This window comes from Nuphar pumila, chromosome 15, assembly GCF_984573655.1.
Source record: "Nuphar pumila chromosome 15, dmNupPumi1.hap1.1, whole genome shotgun sequence".
In the NCBI taxonomy this organism is placed as follows: domain Eukaryota; kingdom Viridiplantae; phylum Streptophyta; class Magnoliopsida; order Nymphaeales; family Nymphaeaceae; genus Nuphar; species Nuphar pumila.
This window is the reverse complement of record NC_143263.1, coordinates 23760916-23769649: the sequence shown is the minus strand read 5'-3', so window position 1 is coordinate 23769649 and position 8734 is coordinate 23760916. Positions and strand designations below refer to the sequence as shown.

The 8734-nt window shown below is 38.4% G+C and overlaps 1 long non-coding RNA gene across 3 annotated transcripts; it reads right to left on the bottom strand.

Annotated features, from left to right (window-relative positions):
- Positions 1-286: 286 nt before the first annotated feature.
- LOC149814818 (uncharacterized) lies at positions 287-1180 on the bottom strand. 3 transcript variants are annotated; one of them, XR_016428074.1, is made up of 3 exons: positions 1148-1180; positions 663-798; positions 287-504 (listed from the first exon to the last, which is right to left on the bottom strand). It is a non-coding gene; the product is annotated as an uncharacterized LOC149814818 (long non-coding RNA). The 3 variants fall into 3 exon arrangements; XR_016428073.1 differs by lacking the exon at positions 1148-1180 and adding an exon at positions 930-1080; XR_016428072.1 differs by lacking the exon at positions 1148-1180 and having other exon boundaries at positions 663-1080.
- Between the last annotated feature and the right edge of the window lie 7554 nt (positions 1181-8734).

Sequence of the window (8734 nt, the reverse complement as noted above, 5' to 3'; positions counted from 1 at the left end):
CAAGTGAAATTGGTAAAACATGACCAACAGTCAAATTGTCATGCGAAGAGCAATACCTGTAGACATAAATTAGTTTAATATTTACAAAACTTGAGCTTCAATGCAAAAACACAAATATATAAAGGAATTTAGTTTCAGTAGCTGGTGGTTGATGCAAAACTGTAAAGAACCAACGTTGGAGTTACAGTCAGCAAGGAGAAAATACTTTCTTGCGTGGAAGGAAAGCATTCTATGCACTAGAAATCTTAGATAATAAATGTGGATGGAAATTTTTACAAGCATAAAATACGAGAAACAAGTAACAAATTTCTTGCATTTGAAGATATCATTGAGAAATTTTGAAAAGTTAACGTGTCCATCCAAATTTAAACCTACCAAGATCACTTTTCATACTAAAAAATAAGTCATGCGGGCAGAATCGAACCATACAAGAACCACAAACTTCTCTATCATCCCAGCATATCTCCTTGAACCCCTTCTTTTCTTCTTCTGTAAGGTTGCGAGCTACACAAGAATACAAAGAAATAAATAACCAACAAGGATGAGATGGAATTGCACAACAAACATTCGAAAAGAAAAGGAAAAAAAAAAAGACCCTACGCTGTTTTTTGATAAATTTAAACAGTAAGTCACGAATGACTGCTGAAACTGAACATAATAACCTTCCCCAACTTTTCCAAGCTGCAACATGAGAAATGATATATCCATGGCATCATAACCAGGCAATAACCCAAGCCTGGGTCTGAATTTGCAAAAAATGAGTTCCGTGATATTCCACCATGGGTAGTATACTTCTTGCTGTAAAGGGAAATAAAATAAGCTCCAAACCTCGTTCATAGCCGGGTTGGGAAAAAAATAACAGGCAACTATCTGGGAAAAGAGCAAGAAGAAAGGAAAGAAAGTAAAATGAGAGGGGGAGAAGGAAAAACCTAGATTTTGTTTCGTTTCAGCATTCCACTGTTGCTATTTCGAAAGGGGGAAATAATGGAAACAGAGTTTTAGGAAGATCTGCTGGTAGAATACCATGCAAATAGAGGGATCTACATTGCCCGATCAGACGAGAGGGTTGCAGGGAGAGAGAAAAAGATGGCAGGCGCGAGATGGAGACGAGAGGGCTCGAGCTCGAGAGAGAGGCAAAGAGGCACACCTGAGAGGGTTGGGGACTACGGCGGTGCTCGGCTCCCGACGAAACTCGGCTCTGATGATGAAAGGGAAACAAGAGGGAGGGGGCACAGAGAGAGAGAGAGGGCAAAGAGGGAGGGGGCACAGAGAGAGAGAGAGCGCCGGAAATTTCAATCTCTTCCTTTTACTGGCTCATATTTAATGTGCGCCAGAAAAATAGGGATTTACTGGTGAAATTAATGTTTTTTCTACCCAGTCTAAGCCTTTTCTTTGGTGCAAAACGTGTTTTACGCTGGCGCTACCAACATGTTTTTCTCTGTGGCAACTTATCTAGTAAGACCAACCAGCCGTTCAATGACCCACCAGGTGGAAAGCCATGAGCCCATAGAGATCCGTTGGGGGAGCCAAACAGCTGCTGGTTCACATCACATTTTATAGCAAGCCTTGATGGAGAACGCCCCATTGGTCTCATGCTTCCATCAGATTGTATCGTGATCTTTAAGCTGGAAATCTTTGATTTTCTCCATTAGAGCAAGCCACTCCTGCAGTTGAATTGTCTCTGTGCTTGTCATAAAACACACTTAAGTTGTGATGATACCAATAATAAGTTGTGATAATAATCTGGCAAAGCTCGAGAATATAAGCTGATTGTAGATCAGAGAATAAATTCATGCACATAGAATCCAATTCAAAATTTTAAAAAACTAGCTACTCTCATGAATCTTGTGCTTCTTGTTTATTTGGTAGTGTTTATATCTAGATAAATGTGATGATTTGTTAGAGTTCATTGTTGTAGTTTATTTGGTAGGTTTATGTTTCTGAAGGTTCATGTCATGTTTTTGTGCTTCTATGCTACTATTATTCCTTAGACTTCATGAAAATCATGGTTGAACAAACCTATTTTACACAAAATAGGTTTCATTGGCCACAATAACTTTCAAATTATGGCTTTTAAATGTTGAACCGATGTTTGATTATAGAGTAAACTGTATGGTCTTGGTTTGCAACTTTGCATCTGCTAAAAAACAGTGATTTGTTGCTCTCTGTACAGGTATGATATCAAAGTGAGGGAGCAACAAGAAGCAATCAGAAATCAGCTAAAGTCACAGGTCTGTCATTGGTAACAATGAATGAAATAAATTTACTAATATGTATTTTATTAGAAAGGACACTACCTTTTGCATTTGAGTGAGTACATAAAATGAGGGACGTGAGAGGCATGCAATATCAGCCATGACTCACAATAGTTGTCAGATACTCCCGTCTCCGATTACAAAGCATAGTTGTGCATTACATGTGCTTTTGGGTATTATAGGGGCTTGTTAGTAACTGGTGCCTTTCATCTGAAAAAATTTTGCATCTTTTCTTTTCTAATAACTTACTACCAAGTTACTTGGCCAATTCAGTGACAGTGGTGCCCTTTTTTGCTTGGGATTATGTCAATATATTCATGCTGAATTTTTCTTTACATTGTCACTTAAGTTCTAGGCTGTCGTACTTTTCAGTTTGTTGATCTATCTTTAAAAGTTTTCTTAATGCTTCTTAAACATGGTATGGGGGCAGCCTTGTGCAAAATATTGACACACAGTTATACCTTTTTCTAATGACATGGTGTGTATTTTGGTATACACATCATTTGTGGATTTGTTCTAGAATTTGTCCTTCAATGAATTTTCCATTACATCAACCACTACCTCAAATTTGTATCGACTACACATGTAAGCTTTGATATAATTTTTTTTGGCTTTAGTACCTTGTTTGTTAAACATAATTTTGCTTAGTCTGTTTAAAATCTAATTTTGTTATTTTGTTAACTTGTATTTTTTGTCTGTTCATATTCATAGGGTGTGACTAAGTTTTTATGTTGGCTGTCACTGGCCTATCGCAACCCTCCTCCTTTATCCGGGCTTGGGACCGGCAGTGTATAACAAAACAGTTATACACTGGCGGAGTTGTTTACGGTGGTTTGAATATATTCGGCGAAGGCCTAATGATGCTCTAGTTAGAAGGATGGAGAAATGAAAAAATATATTAGTTAAAAGAGGTCAGGGTAGGCCTAAGAAGACTTGGATGGAGATGATAGGAAAGGATATGAATGCTTTGAACCTCACCGAGGACATGGCATTGGATAGAAATGATTGGAGGAGAAGGATTCATGTGGAGGACCCAGAATGATTTTCTTTTTTGGTTCATATCGCCGACCCCAATTGTTTTGGGATGAAGGCGCAGTTGTTGTTGTTGTGTTGTTGTTTTTACGAGCATGAAAAGATGTAAATTTAGCTTATCCCACAAAAGAAAAGAAAATGTAAATTTAAACTATTTGCTGCAGTCAGGGTTGGGTTGGGCTAGGACTGGGCTACAAAAATGGATAAAAATCTATTTCATATGGAATCAATGTTGGGCTAGGTCTGGGCTTTTAAATTTATTTTTATTTTTTTTAACTGGGCCGGGAGGCCCCCCCAGCTCCGCCTATGGTTACACCTATGTACAGTTTTTTCTCCTAGAGCGAGAAACGGGAAGCGGAAGTGATGCATTTTAAAATGTATAGGAAGCAGGAAGTGAGGAATAAAAAAAAGAAATATAAGAATTGAATAAGAATCAAAATGAAACACAAATAAAGACAAAAAAAATGACTAATAATAAATTTCATGATTTTTTAGTGTAAAAAATAAATTTTTAACAAAATATAAAAAAGATTATTACCAATTTAGAGAAAGCATATAGAAGTGAGTGAAAAGAGTAAGAGAAAACACATAAAAAACATGAAAAGTGGAGTAAGAGAACATATAAGAAGAATAGATGAAGCATGTGAAAAGCATAGGAGAAGCATGAGGAATTGAGGTTCTCATCAACTTTCGAAAGCCGGAAGTATTGCGCTTTCGAAGTGAGTTTTTGACAAACAAGCTTCCCACCTATCTAAGAAGCTTCTGATAACTCTGGTGCAACTACTATAATCAACCTCTTCATTAGTATGCTTATTTTTACTATATTAGTATTTCGAAATTTTCTGCTTCTAATATGTCTGTGGACGTTCCCATTTTTTGTCATTTAAATTTTTGTTTTTTTTTTTGAAAACATACTATTGGCGGCACCCAAATGGTTGCCATCAGTTGGATACATGTTCCACTATATTCAAAATCTTCCCACCTTTCTATTTTGATCCACTATATTTAGGAGGAAGAGGTTTTCCTTTTTTTTCCCTACTCTATAATCCTCTAGTAATTAATATTCTATTGGGAGTTGACCTTTTTGTACTCATGGTATTTCTATTAAATTTTCTCTGAAATTATGATTGTTTAAATGATAATTTCTAAATCTGTAATTTGTAAATGATAATCTGTAAATTTGTAATCTCATTTTTTGTCATTTTTTTTTTCAAAACATACTATTGGCTTTGTATTTTAACTGCCATGTCCGTCACCAATATTTTTGTATTTTAACGGTTTGTTTGGCTATTGGTGACGGACATGTCTTCAAAAACGGCTGTGCAAATTAGTAGTGACGGTTTAAGCCATCACTATTCTAAACTATATATAGTGACCGCTTAAGCCGTCACTAAAGTGGATAGTGATACCGGTTTGCAATGGCCGTTTCCTTTAGTAGCGATTGCTCATGGCCGTCGCCATTAGCAAAATATGATGCAGTGAAGAGGAAGAACTTGCTAACTTGGATTGGATATGTATTCTCAAAAAATGTGTAAATCAAAAATCAAGCAATAATAAAAAAGGGTCACGTTCTCTCATTGAGGTAAAAGAGAAATCCGGTTGTACCAGTATCTCTGTGATAATTTTAGATTATTAATACCACACCAAACAAATGCCACCGTTAATTAGGAATGTAAATGGTTCATCGGGTCAGATGTAGCTGATGCCACCAATCGGATATTAGTTAATCGGACTGGAATTCGGATTCAGATTCATATGGAAAAAATATTAATAATATATAATCCATAAAATACATGTTATCAGATTTGGATTCGGTCATGGAAAACTTATAACATGGGCCCCACGAGATCGGTTAAGGGCAAGCTTTGGGATGTTCAAAGGCTCCAGATGTCACGAGTACGAGTTCAAATCAGGCCAATTGTTTACCAGTGTAGGGCGGACCCAAGTTCAACACCAGTGGCTATCTGATCCACATAAAAAAATACTAATAAACAATAAAGAGTTTGCCAAGACAACATGGCTTCCATCAATTTCTAAAATCCGAAAAAAAAAAAAGAGAGAAAGGGTTTCTATAGTCAAATGGTCACATAAGTAGGGTTGTAAACTGAGTAGAAGTGTCTTACCAATAAATGGCAGCATAAGTTAGTGGTGGGAGACCACGAGGTTCTATTCCCATGGGTGTCACCCCTAAATGCTTATCCTAGGCCTTGGAGGCAGGGGTCCTAGCCTCAGAGTTTTACGTTGCCGGTCGTTAATCCATCACTAAACAGCTTGGTGATGAATTAACGATGAATAGCGTATGTCGCATATTTTTCGTCGCTAATTAGCAACATAGATGATTTGTCGTTACTTTCATTGCTAATTTGCGATAGATTAGCGATGGACATGATCCGTCGTTATTTTAAATTAACGACGGATAATATCTGTCGCTAGTCCAACACTATTTTAACTTAGCGACGGATAATATCTGTCGCTAGTCCAACACTATTTTAACTTAGCGACGGATAATATCTGACACTAAATTTAAAAAAAAAAATAAAAAAAAATTGCTCTATGTCGGACGGTATTCCAGCAGCAATAGGCCGGACTTGTACTGCACCACACATGTGTTGCACCCGAGCGGCCCGACCAGCCACTGCGGGGTCTTTTGCACAGAATCGGTGCGCTCTCCGGCGCGCTCTTCGGTGCGCTCTCCAGCACCCTCCCAACCTTGTTCCCTGCTTTTTCGGCCCGACCCACCATTGTGGGGACTTCTGCACAATACAGAAGAGTGCACCTCCGAACCGATGCACTCTCATGCGCGCTCTTCGACACCCTCTCGACCTGGTTCTTCGCTTGTCCAGCCTGCCACTGCGGGGTGTTCTGCACAACGCAGTGGATGCACCTTCGAACCGGCGTGCTCTCCGACGCCCTCCCGACCTAGTTCCTTCGCTTGTTCGTCGACCTGAAATCAGAACCCTCAACAGAATCGTTAGGCCGAGAACGGAAAGCCACGCTCGAAAAAGAAAACCACTTATCGGACCGGAGAGGTCTGGCTGGCCTAGTCCTCCAACGTCGGCGGGTGACTCTGACTCCTCTTCTTCCTCGCGTTCCTCTGCCACGAGGTCGTCCTCGTTCGAGAAGTCAAGGAGGCCCTCCACGAAGTAGTCAATTTAAATTCTGCATGGGGAGAGAGGGAAAATTTAGTGCCTTAGATGGGTCGGTTTAAATTGAAAAGTAGCGATTGAATTTTTTCGTCGCTAATTAGGGACGGATTAGAGATAGAAAAATTCTCTCGTTAATTTCTTTGCTAATTAGCGACAGATTCACGACGGAAATATTTTCTCACTAATTTTGTCGCTAATTAGCATTTTTCTTGTAGTGTTTGGCCACGAAAAAAATTTGTCGTTAATCTGTCGCTCATTAGCGACGGAAGTAGCGAAAGAAAACTTTTCGTCACTAATTTCATAAATATTTCGAATGTTAGCGCCAAATAGTTTTCTCTTGCTAATTCATCGCAAATTTACGACGGAAAAAATCCATCATAAATATTCATCGCTAATTAGCATTTTTCTTGTAGTGACTGTAGGTATGGCAGGCGAAGCCAGCGAGACCAGGTCTTCATGTCCAGTGCTGTTTTTTTTTGGGTAATAAATAAAAAAAAGTTGTGTGAGAATGGAAGCAGACATTGCTTCCGAAGTTATTCATAAGTGCAAAAAATGTGGTGTGTAAGCTTCTCATTGCATCTAATTTGTGAAATCTCAACTAGAAGATGGCCTTCTAACGTGATCATGAGATTTGGGGCATGCACAGTGAGACCGCTAGGTGGGTCCTTTGTGTCTCCTTGACCATTACATGCCATGCATTGGGCGACCTCCCTTTATTGTACATATGAAATTTGTGGTGACAATGACCAAGATCTTGTTTGTGCTGAAGCTGTATCTTTTTTATGATGAAGGAAAACCCTCACCGAGAACTGGGTCACTTAATGGGCCCGCCTTCCTGTGGGGGTAAAACTCTAGGCTGAGGACACGGCATGTTACTGCAAAGGGCCCTTGGTTTAGATCATCTCTCAATTCCCAATTTAGCCAGTGAGCCATCAGATCTATCCTTGAAATTGAAACCTCCATATTTTCACTATTAACACTGACATATTAAGACTATCATCGTTACCATCATAGTTTGAAAACTCGCCTGGTCAACCCAGTTACTCAGTTGACTTGGCTAGGATCATCCAAGTACAGGGTCAAAAACCAGTACAACTCGCCTATATACAAAATTCAGCCAAGTCATGGGCTGACTCGGCGGAGTCATGATAGCCGAGTTTTAGAATGACTCGGCCGAGTTTGCCCATGACTCAGCCGAGTCATGCATATATGATATATTTTATATATAATTACATATATTATATGAAATATAATTTAAATATTATGTATATTACATATAAAAATATAGTTATACATGCATTAATAACATTATAAAAATATCATATAATGTATATTATATAATATATTGGTAACATACTATAAAATATAATATGCATGGTATATTTATATATTTTATATAAAATATAAACTTAATATGACCGGGCCAAGTCACCAAGTTGATCCGGCCGAGTCACGAGTAACCAGGTTTTAAAACCATGGTCACCATTGTTGTCATCGGTGTTATTGGAACATCGTTTTTCATCAATCTAAAACTTATATTTAATTTCTATGAACACTTGATTTGTACTAGTCATTCAAGTGCAATGTACCTAGGGGGTTGGGTTTGGTCCGGATCTAGGTGGAACCAGACCCAGGCCTGATTTGAGATGATGGTATCGGGTCTGGACCTAGGTCCAATCAGACCCACCATAAGAGAAACCATACCCGAATCCTATAAGAATTACATGAACCAGACCTGAACCATACACGGTAAAATGCTATTTTTATATCTTTTTTACATTGAAAATTTGTGGATCTTAGTCAGAACTTGGGTCTGGTATGAAATTTTACAAACCATACCCAGCTCCACATATTAATTGAATCCTTCGGGTCTGACCCAGATTCTAATAGGATCTTCTCATTTACTACCAAACCCTGACCCTATAGGGTTTGATACGGGTCGGGTCTGGGTCAAACCCGACCAACCCTAAATGTACCCCAAAAAAAATAAATCGTTATCTTTAAGTACTAGCAGGTTTCTATGAGTGATAGACCCTGGTAATAGCGAAAGAAAACTTTTCAGATAAGCAATAGTGAAAGAAAAATAAGATTGATCAAGAGATTCTAGATTTTTGAGAGCCCCTAAAAGGATCTGACCTAATGTTGCCAAATATCCATAAATTTTAAACGTCCACTTGATATGTGGAAATAGGAGGAATTCTAAAAACTTGAAGAAATTTATTTTTTTGGGGTTCAAAAAATAAATTCTATCTCAACTGCAATTGGATATGGTATTGGGTTCAGACCCATGTCTAATCGGGT